Here is a 12,184-nt window from a genome sequence, read left to right as displayed (position 1 = left end):
TCTGCTGGTCAATTCAGGCACCTGGGGACTGCAGGCCAGGCTGGTGCCGTGGGAAGAACTGCACTCGGTGTGTTTTCTTCAGGGTTAGAATCACGGATGGGGTGTGGTGAGAGGGCGGGATGCAAGTGTAGTAGGTGGTGTAACTTTTCCTTAAAGTGAATAATGGGTAATTTGTCAATAAAGCATTCCTTTGTGGAAGAGCCCACGTGAGCTCGTGTGGTGCGTCTCCCTTTGTTCGTGAAGGTGAGGTGGCCTGTCGTCCCCCCCCCCCCCCGCGGAGCCCACCCCCAAGGCAGAGGGGGAGGCGGCAGGAAGCGGATAAAGCTCCTGGCAAATCCCAAGTCTTCCGTAGCGTGGTGACGAATCTCGGGTGTCTGAGGAAGGGGAACTTGGCACTGGAGACCCAAACTGGCCCAGGTCAGGGCGCAGCAGCGGGGGTCCTGCAAGCCAGGCTCCAGAGAGGCTGGTCGGCCAACCAGATTGCCCCGTTGAAGGGTTTGGGCCCGGTTTGGGAGCCGCGTGGAAGTCCTGCAGTCACACCTGGGCTGTGAGCACAGGGAGGCCACTGAGCATGCGGTGGGCGTCCTGAGAGTCCTGCTCAGACACAGCTGCCCGTCCTTACGACCGGTGGGCCCTGTGAGCAGAGGTCAATGACGGCCTTGAACACAGCGACTGCCAAGTGAAGCTCTTGAATTAAGGTGGCTCCCATGGCAGAGCTGGTGAATGTGTCCGCTGCCACGGGAGGCCTCGGTGTGCACAGGGACACTTGGAGGACTCCTTTGTTGATTGTTTTAAGGCACTGTCTGCAAGATTCAAAAGTGGAGACCAAGTGGGCTCAGAAACAGGCTCTGGGGCAGCCCTGGTGGCGCAGCGGTTTAGGGCCACTTGCAGCCCAGGGCATGATCCTGGAGTCGCGGGATCGAGTCCCACATCAGGCTCCCTGCATGGAGCCTGCTTGTCCCTCTGCCTGTGTCTCTGCCTCTCTCTCTGTGTGTGTGTGTGTGTCTCATGAATAAATAAATAAATAAAATCTTTTTAAAAAAGAAAAAGAAACAAGCTCTGATTCCCCCCCCCGACTCCATGACCTTTTTTTTTTTTTTTTAAGATCTTTTTTAAAATAAATAAATAAAGATGTTATTTATTTGAGAGGTGCCTGGGTGGTTCAATCAGTGAAGCATCTGCCTTCTGCTCAGGTCATGATGTTAGGGTCCTGTGATCGAGTCCCGCATCTGGCTCCCTGCTCAGTGGGTGTCTGTTTCTCTTTCTCTCTCTGCCCCTAACCTCACTTGTGCTCGTTTGCTGTCTCTCAAATAAATAAAAATATATATTAAAAAAAGATTTTTAAAAAAGGTTTTTTAAAAATATTTCTGAGAGACACAGAGAGAGGCAGAGGGAGAAGCAGGCTCCCTGCAGGGAGCCCAATGCGGGACTCGATCCCAGATCCCGGGGTCACGCCCTGGGCGGAAGGTAGGTGCCCAACCACTGAGCGTCCCTCCCAAAAAAGATTATTTGTGTGAGAGCATGAGCAGGGGGAGGGACTGAGGGAGCAGCAGACTCCACTGAGCAGGGAGCCTGACCCGGGGGCTCCATCCCAGGACCCCAGGATCATGACCTGAGCTGAAGGCAGCTGTCACCAACTAAGCCACCCACGTGCCCCCTGTGATGACCCACATTACTTGTTCGCCTTCCTGCATTTCATGAGAAGGCAGGCAAATTTTTTTTTTAAGAATTTTATTTATTTATAGAGACAGAGAGGCAGAGACACAGGCAGAGGGAGAAGCAGGCTCCATGCAGGGAGCCCAACGTGGGACTCGATCCAGGGTCTCCAGGATCATGCCCTGGGCTGCAGGCTAACCCTGCTCTCCCTTTCTTTTCTTTTTTCTTTTTTAAAAAGATTTTATTTGTTTATTTTAAGATTTTAGTTATTTATTCATGAAAGACACAGAGAAAGAGAGGCAGAGACACAGGCAGAGGGAGAGGCAGGCTCCATGCAGGGAGCCTGATGTGGGACTCGATCCCAGGACTCCAGGATCATACCCTGGGCCCAAGGCAGGCGCTAAACCGCTGAGCCACCCGGGCTGCCCCTGCTCTCCCTTTCTTAAGACACGATGTTCTGTGCTCTGCTTTTCCTCCTTAATGCTCTGCCCTGGGGTGCCAGCCATACCCACTCCCTAAGGCCCTTTGAGGGAGACCCTTTCTGATGCCTGGTGCCACAAACGTGTCGATTCCTGCTGTCGGGTGTTCCAGGTGGCCAGTGCCTTCAGTGGGAACATCGGACTTCCCTGTGGGATCAGAGAGCAGGCTTGCTCCAGATGGAATAGCAGGGAAAGCTAGTGACTTCACGTTGTATGAGCTGTGCACCCCACATGACGGTCCAGTACAACAGTCACCTGGTATAAAGGGTGAAAGTCAGTATCGGGGCCTGCAGCCAACATTTACCCTCATTTACTTTGGGCATGGGTTCCATGTAGGTTTTTTGTTTGTTTTTATTTTTTGTGGTGTTTTTTTTTTCTTTTTATATTTTTTAAGATTTTATTTATTCATGAGAGACAGAGGCAGAAACACCGGCAGAGGGAGAAGCAGGCTCCCTATGGGGAGCCTGGTGCAGGAATCGACCCCAGGATCACAGCCTGAGCCACCCAGGTGTCCTCCTCTTTCTTTAAGTAGGCCCCATGCTGGGCATCCCAACATGGGGCCTGAACTCAAGACCCTGGGATAAGACTTGAGCTGAGCAGGGATCCCCGGGTGGCGCAGCGGTTTGGCGCCTGCCTTTGGCCCAGGGCCCGATCCTGGAGACCCGGGATCGAATCCCACATCAGGCTCCTGGTGCATGGAGCCTGCTTCTCCCTCTGCCTGTGTCTCTGCCCCTCTCTCTCTCTCTCTGTGTGACTATCATAAAATAAATAAAAATTAAAAAAAAAAAAAGAAACAAAACAAGGGATGCCTGGGTGGCTCAGCCATTTAGCGCCTACCTTCAGCCCAGGGCGTGATCCTGGGGACCCGGGATCAGTCCCGCATGGGGCTCCCTGCATGGAGCCTGCTTCCCCCCCCGCCTGTGTCTCTCCCTCTGTCTCTCATGAATGAATAATAAAATCTTAAAAAAAAAAAAAAAAGCCAACCCACAGAACTGCACTGTTCCCTCTGGGTGCGCTTGCCCGCACACTTGGGCAGGTTTTATAAGCAACACCATCAAGAGCAGACAGCTTTTTCTATATTCAGGAACATTTTCTTAGGAAGGATAACCCTAGATTAGGGGAGGGGGTTCATTAAGGCCGGGCCCATCATTCTTGCTTCAACAGCTTTCTCTGAAATTGGTACCAGGTCTCCTACGTCCTGTGATCCTGGAATCCTTCATGCTCTTGAATCCGTCCTTTCCTTGCTGCGCGCTCCATGCCTGCTGACCCACTCCCCCGACCTCGGCCTCCTGGCGCTCGCAGCCCGGTGTCCTGGGAAGCCTTGGATGTCCCCAGGTTTCGTTTCTTTTCTTTTCTCTTCTCTTCTTTTCCTTCTTTCTTTCTTTTCTTTCCTTTTTTCTTTCTTTTCTCTCTTTTCTTTCCTTCGTTTCTTTCTTTTCTCTTTCTTTCTTTCTTTCTTTCTTTCTTTCTTTCTTTCTTTCTTTCTTTCTTTCTTTCTCTCTTTCTCTCTTTCTCTCTTTCTTCTCTTTCTCTCTCTCTCTCTCTCTTTCTCCCTTTCTCTCATCTTATTTATTCATGAGACAGAGAGAGAGAGGGAGGCAGACGGAGGAGCAGGCTCCACGCAGGGAGCCCGAGGCAGGACTCGATCCGCGACCCCGGGGTCACGGCCTGGGCCGAGGGCAGATGCTCCGCCCCTGACCCCCCAGGCGCCCCCTGCCACCAGGTTTCTAAGAAGGCAGCTCCGAGGGTGGGGAGAGTGGGGTGGCCGGTGCACGGGTGGGAGGTCCGTCTGGGCGGCTCCCGGATGGAGATGGCACGTGGAGCCCCGGGTCCCTGCTACCGCGGACGGTCACGGGCCGGCGGGGCGGGCGGGGAGGTGGGTGCACCTCGCTCCTCCCGCCACTCCCCGGGCGGGCGGCCGGACAGGCGCGGTGGCCCGAGTGCACCGACCCTGGCCCCCTGCCGCCGCCGCCGCCGCCGCCGCCGCCTTCAGCGCCCGCCCCGCCCCGCCCCGCTCGGCGGGGACGATCACGTCTCCCCGGTCCTCCGTCCGGCGCTGAGCACGCCCAGCCGCACCGCGAGGCCCCGCCCGCTCCCCCGGGCCGGCCGCCGCACCTGCCCGCCGCACCTGCCGCCGCACCTGCCGCCGCCCGAGCGCCCCCCGCACCTGCGCTGCGGTCCCGCCCCTGCCGGGCGCAGGCGCTTCCGGCTCCGCGGCGCGGGCTCAGCCCACGGCCGCCGCGGCTTCCGCTCCGGCGCTGTCACTGGAGGCCCCGCCCCCAGGTGGGCGGAGCCACGCCGCTAGCCGGGCCCCCTGGGCGCGTGCACGGCCGGCCCCGCCCCGCGTCGCCCACGTCCGTCCGGGGGCGCGCGCGCCGGTGCGGGTGCGTGCGTGAGCGTGCGTGAGCGTGCGTGAGCGTGCGTGAGCGTGCGCGCCCCCGCCACCTGTGCCGGTGCTGCTCCCGCGCCCTCTGCCGCCGCCGCCGCCGCCGCCGCCGCCTCCGCCGCCGCCGCCGCCGCCGCCGCCGCCGCCCGGGGACCCCGAGAGCAGCCCCGGCGGAGGAGCGCGTCGGCCCAGCAGCGCCGCGGAGCCGAGGAGCCGAGCCGCAGAGCCGGCGGGCGGGCGGGCGGGCGGACTGGTGAGCTCGCGGCGGGCCCCGCGGGCCTCGGGTCAGGCCGGGGCGGGCGGCGCGGGCCGCGGGGGCCGCGGGGGCGCGGGGCTGGGCGCGGGGCTGGGCGGGGGCCTGCGGGGCGGGGGCCTGCGGGGCGGGGGCCTGCGGGGCGGGGGCCGGGCTCCGCTCCCTCCCGGCTCGGCGCCCCCGCCCCGCCGCGCCGCCCCCTGACCCGGCCGGGGGTCTCCTCCTGCCCGGGCTGAGAGCCGCGGCCCGGGGGCGCCGCACCGCCGAGTGGGATGCGCGCGAGCGGCTCGGGGCGAAGCAGGCTCCGGACGCGCCGCGGGCGAACGCTGTAGGTCAGGGAGGTTGGGCCGCTTAGAGCCATGCTGCGCGGAGACGGGACCTCAGGCCGCTTTGTGCGGCGGGTCGGGCGGCGTCGGGGCTCCGCGGCTCAGGCTCCAGCCGGTCGGCGCTGGGCGGCCGCAGGAGGAGCTCCCGGTTCCTGCGCCCGCGAGGCGGTCCCTTCCGTCGCGCCCTACGGGAGAGGGAAGCGAAAGCCCCGATTTCATTGTATTTTATGCTTCAGGTTTGGGCCCGATGGGGGACATCTTACCAGCCAGGTCAGGGCCTGATCCGCGCCGTTTGAACTGTCGGACGGCTTCGTCGTTAATCGGTTGTCCGTTGGGCGGAAAAAAGGAGAAAAAAAACCAAGAAACAAAACACCACCTTAAAGATGGAAACAGTTATGTTGCCCCGGCTATTAATTAACGTGGTCGCCTAAAGGCAGGACTCCGGCCGGTGCTTCTAGGGTGTTTTGTTCCTTTATTGGTTTCTTTCCCGTTGGATGTGCCGCTGAATTTCGAGACTGAGTAATCTGTGAAGCAGGAGGTGAAACTGGAAGCCAGGACCTGAGGGTTTTGGGAAAGTTGGTGATTTTAGTGTGTGCGGCCCTCCTTTCACCTGGGCCCGGGGTGCTGGGTGCTGGGTGCTGGGGACTCGGTAGCTCCCCCGAGGGCGTGTGGCCAAACCGAGAGCTGTAGGAGCTGGTTCTGGCTGCTGGCTGTGGTGCAGACGGCCTCGTACCCCCAGGGCCATCGTGGATGGTCGCCGTGACGGGCTAGAAGGGACGTGGGATGCAGGAGCCTCCGTGCCTGCCCCTGGGCCCTGGTGCGAGCAGACGGGCAGGCACGGGCAGGATCCTCTGAGGCTTGCCCAGGGACCGGCTCTGCTGTCCGGCCCCTCCCGCCCCCCTGTGACCAGGCTCCTTCCTACCTTTGGCCCCCCGACTCTCTCCCCCTGCCATAGCAGCATTCCCGCCAGTCTCTTGGCAGACGCGCGTGCTGCATCCCACAGTCCGCCCCGGAACACTCACTTCCTCATCCTCACGCTCCACGAGGCTGGGCCTTTCCTGACTGCTCTGCAGAGAGTCTCAGCTGGACACCTCCCATTTCCTGTCTGCCTTCTCTCCTTAATTTTCTTACAGCACTTGGTTATTTTAATGTCCTGTTTAATATCCTTAACTATATTTACTATTTTACCATCAGATGAGGTCCATAGGGAGGTGGTTTTGTGTAAAGAACTGTTGCTGGCACAAACCCAGGACATACTTGTTGAGTGAATAATAGCGATAGCTCAGTGACTCCTGTGCAGTACAGTGACTTTGTCCCTTGGAAGGCATTGTGAGTACTGAGCACTGAGGGGCTCTGGGCTCTGAGGGAGGTCTGCGACGAGCCACCGGCCCTTTGGGAAAGGACAGCCAGTTAAGCGATCAGAGAGATGCTTGAGCCCTCCCTGTAAATCTTCTTTGCAACGTCTAATTTAAATCATCTCGAAATGAAAAGTTTTTAAAGTCAGATCTGCAACTGGTAAAAATGCTTCTGGAAATTTTGTCTTTCATTACGTTTCTCCCTCCCCTCCGCTCCCCCCCCTCAAAAAAAAACCCCACTTGCTAGTCTTAATACTTGGTGACATTTGTTGATTAAGTGGATTGAGATGGAGTAATCTGTTAGAAGAGCCACATGAAGTGAGCTGTTCCGATTCCTCAGCCGGAGACTCCTTGCTGCGGTGCTGTGACAGAAGCAGGCTGAGTCCTGCTTTGTGCTGAAGGACTCTGGAACCCCTTACCTCATGCCCCTGATGACTCAGAATGAGGGAATTTTCTTCTGTTTCTAAGGATGGTTCTATTAAGGAGATATAGAAATTGAAAGGATGCTGCTTGTGTCTCAGCCTTTTCTGTTCTTGAGTCCTTCCGGCGTGCACGGGATAGGTGGCAGTGTGCTCTGCTGTGAGCTACCCGGGAGACCACTGTCTTGCTCAGTCTCTGACCTGGAACTTGAAAATTTAGGGCTTCTGTACCCGTTCCTGTGCTGAGCACCTACCCGACACCACCATGCAGAGTCCCCTAACAGGCTGCTGGGCGGTGCATCTTTAGAACCTAAATATGAGATGCTCACGTTGATCCTGGGGGGTAGGAGAGAATGACTAAATTGCGGTGGAACTGGGGGCTTGTGATAAGATAGAATTTTGTCTAAGGTGAGAGTTTGCTTCTAAAGTCAGAGTAAGGGGATCCCCGGGTGGCCCAGCGGTTTAGCACCTGCCTTCGGCCCAGGGCGTGATCCTGGAGTCCCGGGATCGAGTCCCGCATCGGGCTCCCGGCATGGAGCCTGCTCCTCCCTCTGCCTGTGTCTCTGCCTCTCTCTCTTTCTGTATCTTTCATGAATAAATAAATATAATCTTTAAAAAAAATAAAGTCAGGGAGTAAAATGAACCTGATATACACAGATATAATCACCAATGAAAAATTCCTTAACTCTCCTTTAAAGCCCCCTGTACAGGCTTTGGAGTATATAATGCTATAGGCAGACAGTGCCTCATCCAATGAGGGCAGCCAGTTTTCCAGTAAAGGGACAGACCCCTGTGCCCCCTGGGGCCTGGTGTCAAGTGGAGAGGAGGCTGCTAACCCTCAGTGGCGCCCTCCTGAGTCCCTGGGTGCTCTGAATGGCAGTGCAAACTACAGTATTCCTCACATGAGCCTTATTATGATACCGATTGGGTCGGTAGATCAAGAGCATCTCTGCTGCAGGTGTCCCAAACGAAAGGTGTCTCATCAGCTCCTCCCTAAATATAAGGGACAGAGATGCTGGGAAATGGTTAACAGTTCTATTTTATGAAAATGCTACCCCTAATTTAAGAAAGGGAACTGTTACACTTTGACTGTCCTGACGCCAGGGCCAGCTCTCAAATAGTGACCTCCTCCAAAGAGGATTAGCAGCTGGTCTGTTATCGGTAGCTCAGGACGATTTGAGGGATTAGATTACCAAACAACCTTCAGTTTACATTTTGTCTTTCATTATTCTTTGTGTTAGTTTTGAGTACATATGGGTAGTTAACACTGAAAATGCAGAAATGGAGTATAGCATCTCATTCTCTGAAGAAAGTAGTATGTAGTGAGACCAGGTGTGGGATGTCACTTAAAATGCCATCCTAACTGGTTTCCTTTTTTTTTTTTTTTAATGACCGATCTATTTAGGGGCGCCTGGGTAGCTCAGTTGGTTGGGCATCCAGCTCTTGATTTTGGTGCAGGTCATGATCTTGGGGTCCTGGGATGGAGTTCCACATCAGACTCCTCTACCAGCAGGGACTCTGTTGGAGATTTTCTTTCTCCGTCTGCCTCTCCACTTTGAGTGCACATTCTCTCTCTCTCTCTCTCTCTCTCCCTCTCCCTCTCTCAAATAAATAAATAAATCTCAAAAAAAAAAAAAAAAGACCATCCCACTTATTTTTTAGAGTGTGTGAATGGGAGGGGCAGAGGGAGAGAGAGAGTCCTTGCTGACTCCCTGCTGACTGTGGAGCCCGATGGGGGGCCCCATCCCACAATCCCAAGATCATGACCTGAGCAGAAACCAAGAGTTGGATACTTAACCGAATGAGCCACCAAGCACCCCTTAATCAGTTTCCTCTTTAAGGACTGACCTGTGTATATTAAAAGTTCACTTCATTCCAAAATTAGTCTATCTTGTTCATGGAGCTACATAAATGATTTTCAAAACTTAGTTTTGTGGCAGAAACCCAACTAATATTTTTAAATTTTGTGATACATTATGAGTAATCAGTGAATATTCTTTGAATAGATAAGTGTGAATGAGCCTTATTTGTCATCATGGGCTGATTTTATCATTTTTAAAAATTTTTCTACATTGAATGTGTATCCCCAGCAAATATGGTGGTTTACAAGATGAAATGTTTGGTCCTATGGTGTCTCCATTGCTATGTTCTGAGGAATTCTGTGCCAATTGGTTGTGAAGTTGCAGTCCTGGGAGTCAGAGGATTGGAATGCTGACTTGCCACCCCTATCAGCTGTGCCCCACCCTGGCTCCCTCTGGGAGGGCCAGCCCCTTTCTTAGATAGCGCTCTCCGCCTGCACCTCTGCTTTTGTCACTGAGTAGAGTAGAAATGTGGTGTAGTGAAACCAACAGAACCCAGATTTTCTGCCAGTCTTGTCCCTTTGCGTTGGTTCAAGGGCTGGGGGCTGGATCCAGGTGCTGGGAGCCCAAGACCGAGATCTCCCAGTGCAGTGGTGGTGAGCAGACCAGAGGTGCACTTCCCAGCTCAGTTGCAGGCCCTGGGAGGGAGTGCCTGGGCTCTGCAGAGCAAGCCTGTGCTACTGCCTGGCTACTTTGTTTCCCTGTCTATTATTGGAAGGGATTAGCAGCATAGCAAATGTTTGATTTTTTAGCTAGGCAGCCCCATTGAATTTTTCTTATTAAATTGGAGTGCCTTTTGTGAGAGGGTTTCTCTAAGATAAATAATGAAAAATTTTTAGGTCAAAGAGCACAGACTTTATAATTTTGCCATGCATTATGAAGTTTCTCTTCTCCGTGGCAGTGTGTGTCATTTCCTCTTCACATGGGATTTTAACACTTTATATTTTGGTGCTCATTTACCTTCTGCTGTAGGGTTTGATAATAAAATCTCAGGGTTTTTTGTTTTTTGTGGGTTTTTTTGCCAGTTGCAAAAAAAAAATTATGTTGTTAAGAATTTAGTCATAAATCAAATGAGTTTAGGGGATCCCTGGGTGGCTCGGCGGTTTGGCGCCTGCCTTTGGCCCAGGGTGTGGTCCTGGGGTCCTGGGATCAAGTCCCGCGTTGGGCTCCCGGCATGGAGCCTGCTTCTCCCTCCTCCTGTGTCTCTGCCTCTCTCTGTGTGTGTGTGTGTGTGTGTCTATCGTAAGTAATAAATAAATCTTAAAAAAATAATAAAATGAATTTAGTTATAAAAGAACTTTTAAAAGTATATGTAACCAGTATCTGTTTTAACTTAAAAAGAAGTTGTGTTCCGGGTAAAGATTTTTGCTGGATGCACTTACCTTGTACTTTGAATCATGAGGCTCCACACATCTAAATCTAAAGTTCAGAATTTTTAGTATAATCTAATGATCCAGTTTTATTTTGAGATGAAACCAGAAAGTCTACACTTAAAGGATGATATTTATCTATGAAGTATTTCTTAACCTGTCCAAGCAATGTTGACACTGTTTGAAATGGTATGTTTTCTCATGGAATTCACTTAGAGGATCCCTCTCCTCCACCCTCTAATAGCAAACCCTCTGAATTGACCCCAACTACTATTTCTGAACAGGCTGGTTTACTTAATGCACATCAGCCATAATTCCCAGGACAGCCTTGCGAGGTAGCTATTATCCAATTTCAGAGATAAGGAAACGGACGGTTACATATTTTCTCTAGTATAAAGGTGTGGTATTGAAGAATAAGCACAGATAATGCCATCACATGTTAGAATGACAACCTACAGAATTTACACCTTTTAAAATGCTGTTTCTGTTGGTGCTGTTCTATTGCATCATCTGCCTGGTTGTGTAAGCCTAACTGATTGTTAGCAACATGTCCTTCTTCCTGGTGTGTGTCCTCCCACATTTGTTTCATCTGCTTCTGCTTTTTCTTTCATAAAAATTTACTCGTGGAAAAGATAACTGTGACATCCTCTGAGGGACCCTGTCTTGACAGCCAGTATAGGTCAGTCTGTCCAGCCAGCTGTTCACATCATCCTGTCCTCAGGCCATTGGATGGCATTGCAAACAGGTATTAATGGTGTGGGCATACTCTTGAACCTGCTGTAGTTTGGGAGAAATACGCAGACCTACATAAGTGTCTGCGATTTGTACCTTTTACTTGTGGCATATTTTAAACTGGTCACAGAGTCACAGCATGTGAGGCATTAGTGGGTATCAGCCCATATGCTCCACCCTGCAGTGGGCACCGTGGACTTCGTCCTGGCCTCACCCTAGAATAACCATCGAGCTGATGGACAGCTCACCTTGGTGGTGGTCACAGGTGCAGATCAACAAATAGTTCAGTACAACTTTACCTAATTAGGTGCCCCTACCCCACCAAAGCCTTGAAGACAGGTTTTCTATATTTTTTAAGAGGCAAATGACAAGACAAATTAATAACGTGGATTTTTTTTAAGTTTAAGATGTAAAAAGAAAAAAACTTTTACATCTAAAAAGTATGCAACTTTAATATTAATATTTGATTTATTTTAATTTAATTAATTTTAATTTAAATACTAATATTAGTGTTCAAGCTGAGAGTTATGGAAGCTAAAACCAACATGGTTTTTATTTAGCATTGTAAACTTTTCTTTTTTAAAGATTTCTTTATTTATTTTAGAGGGAGAGAGAGAGAGCCAGAGTGAGCATGGGATGGGGGGCAGAGGAAGAGAATCCCAAGCAGACTCCCTGCTGAGCACAGAGCCTGATGCAGGTCTCCATCTCAGGACCCTGAGATCATGACTTGAGCCGAAATCAGGAGCCAGATGCTCAACTGACAGCCACCCAGGCACCCCAACAACATTGTAAACTTAGTCTATGTATGTGTTTGTTTTTATTTTTAAAATACGGTAAAGGGTTTTAATGTAGTACCTTATTCCGATGAGGCTTAATGCATAAGAAAGTAAGTTATTTGTGTTCTGGGTAGAGGTAGATTGCTCCCATTTGTAAAACAGTTCACTGAGAATCAAGTGTTACAGTGCCTGGAGGTCAGACTTGGATTTGAATGGCAACCCCACCAATCCCCAGCAGAATGACTTCAAGTAGATTACTCCGTGTTTCTGAGCCTCCGTCTCGTCTGTAGATTGGAGATCATAGTAGTCGTAACTAAGGTTTATTGTGTACAAGGCACTGTTCTAAGCACTGCGCAGGAGCTAGGTCACAGACATACCAGCTAGATATTTCCATTCCCGTTGGACAGAGGGAAGGTGGAGATGTTAGTAACTTGCCCAGGTTACTGAACCCATGAGTAGCTGAGGCGAGTTCCAGCTCAGGCAGGTAACCTCAGAGCTGCCCTCCCACCACCCATTAGACCAGGTGCCTGTCCACCAGACTTCTTAGGGGCATTCTGTGGTGTGCAGGGCACA

At 52.3% G+C, this 12,184-nt stretch overlaps 1 protein-coding gene across 2 annotated transcripts in view; it reads left to right on the top strand.

Annotated features, from left to right (window-relative positions):
- The first annotated feature begins 4,638 nt into the window (after positions 1 to 4,638).
- DNAJC5 (DnaJ heat shock protein family (Hsp40) member C5) overlaps positions 4,639 to 12,184 on the top strand; it is a 31,958-nt gene continuing 24,412 nt past the window's right edge. Inside the window, exon 1 of one of the 2 annotated variants that reach the window (XM_055346226.1) lies at positions 4,639 to 4,774. The gene's annotated coding sequence lies outside the window, so the exon portion shown is untranslated. Of the gene's footprint in view, positions 4,775 to 5,084; positions 5,103 to 12,184 lie in introns of those variants that run through there. The other variant, XM_055346245.1, reaches the window with a different exon arrangement.

Source organism: Nyctereutes procyonoides, unplaced genomic scaffold, assembly GCF_905146905.1.
Source record: "Nyctereutes procyonoides isolate TBG_1078 unplaced genomic scaffold, NYPRO_anot_genome, whole genome shotgun sequence".
In the NCBI taxonomy this organism is placed as follows: Eukaryota; Metazoa; Chordata; class Mammalia; order Carnivora; family Canidae; genus Nyctereutes; species Nyctereutes procyonoides.
Note: the sequence above shows the minus strand (reverse complement) of the source record. Positions and strands in the feature narration are given on the sequence as shown.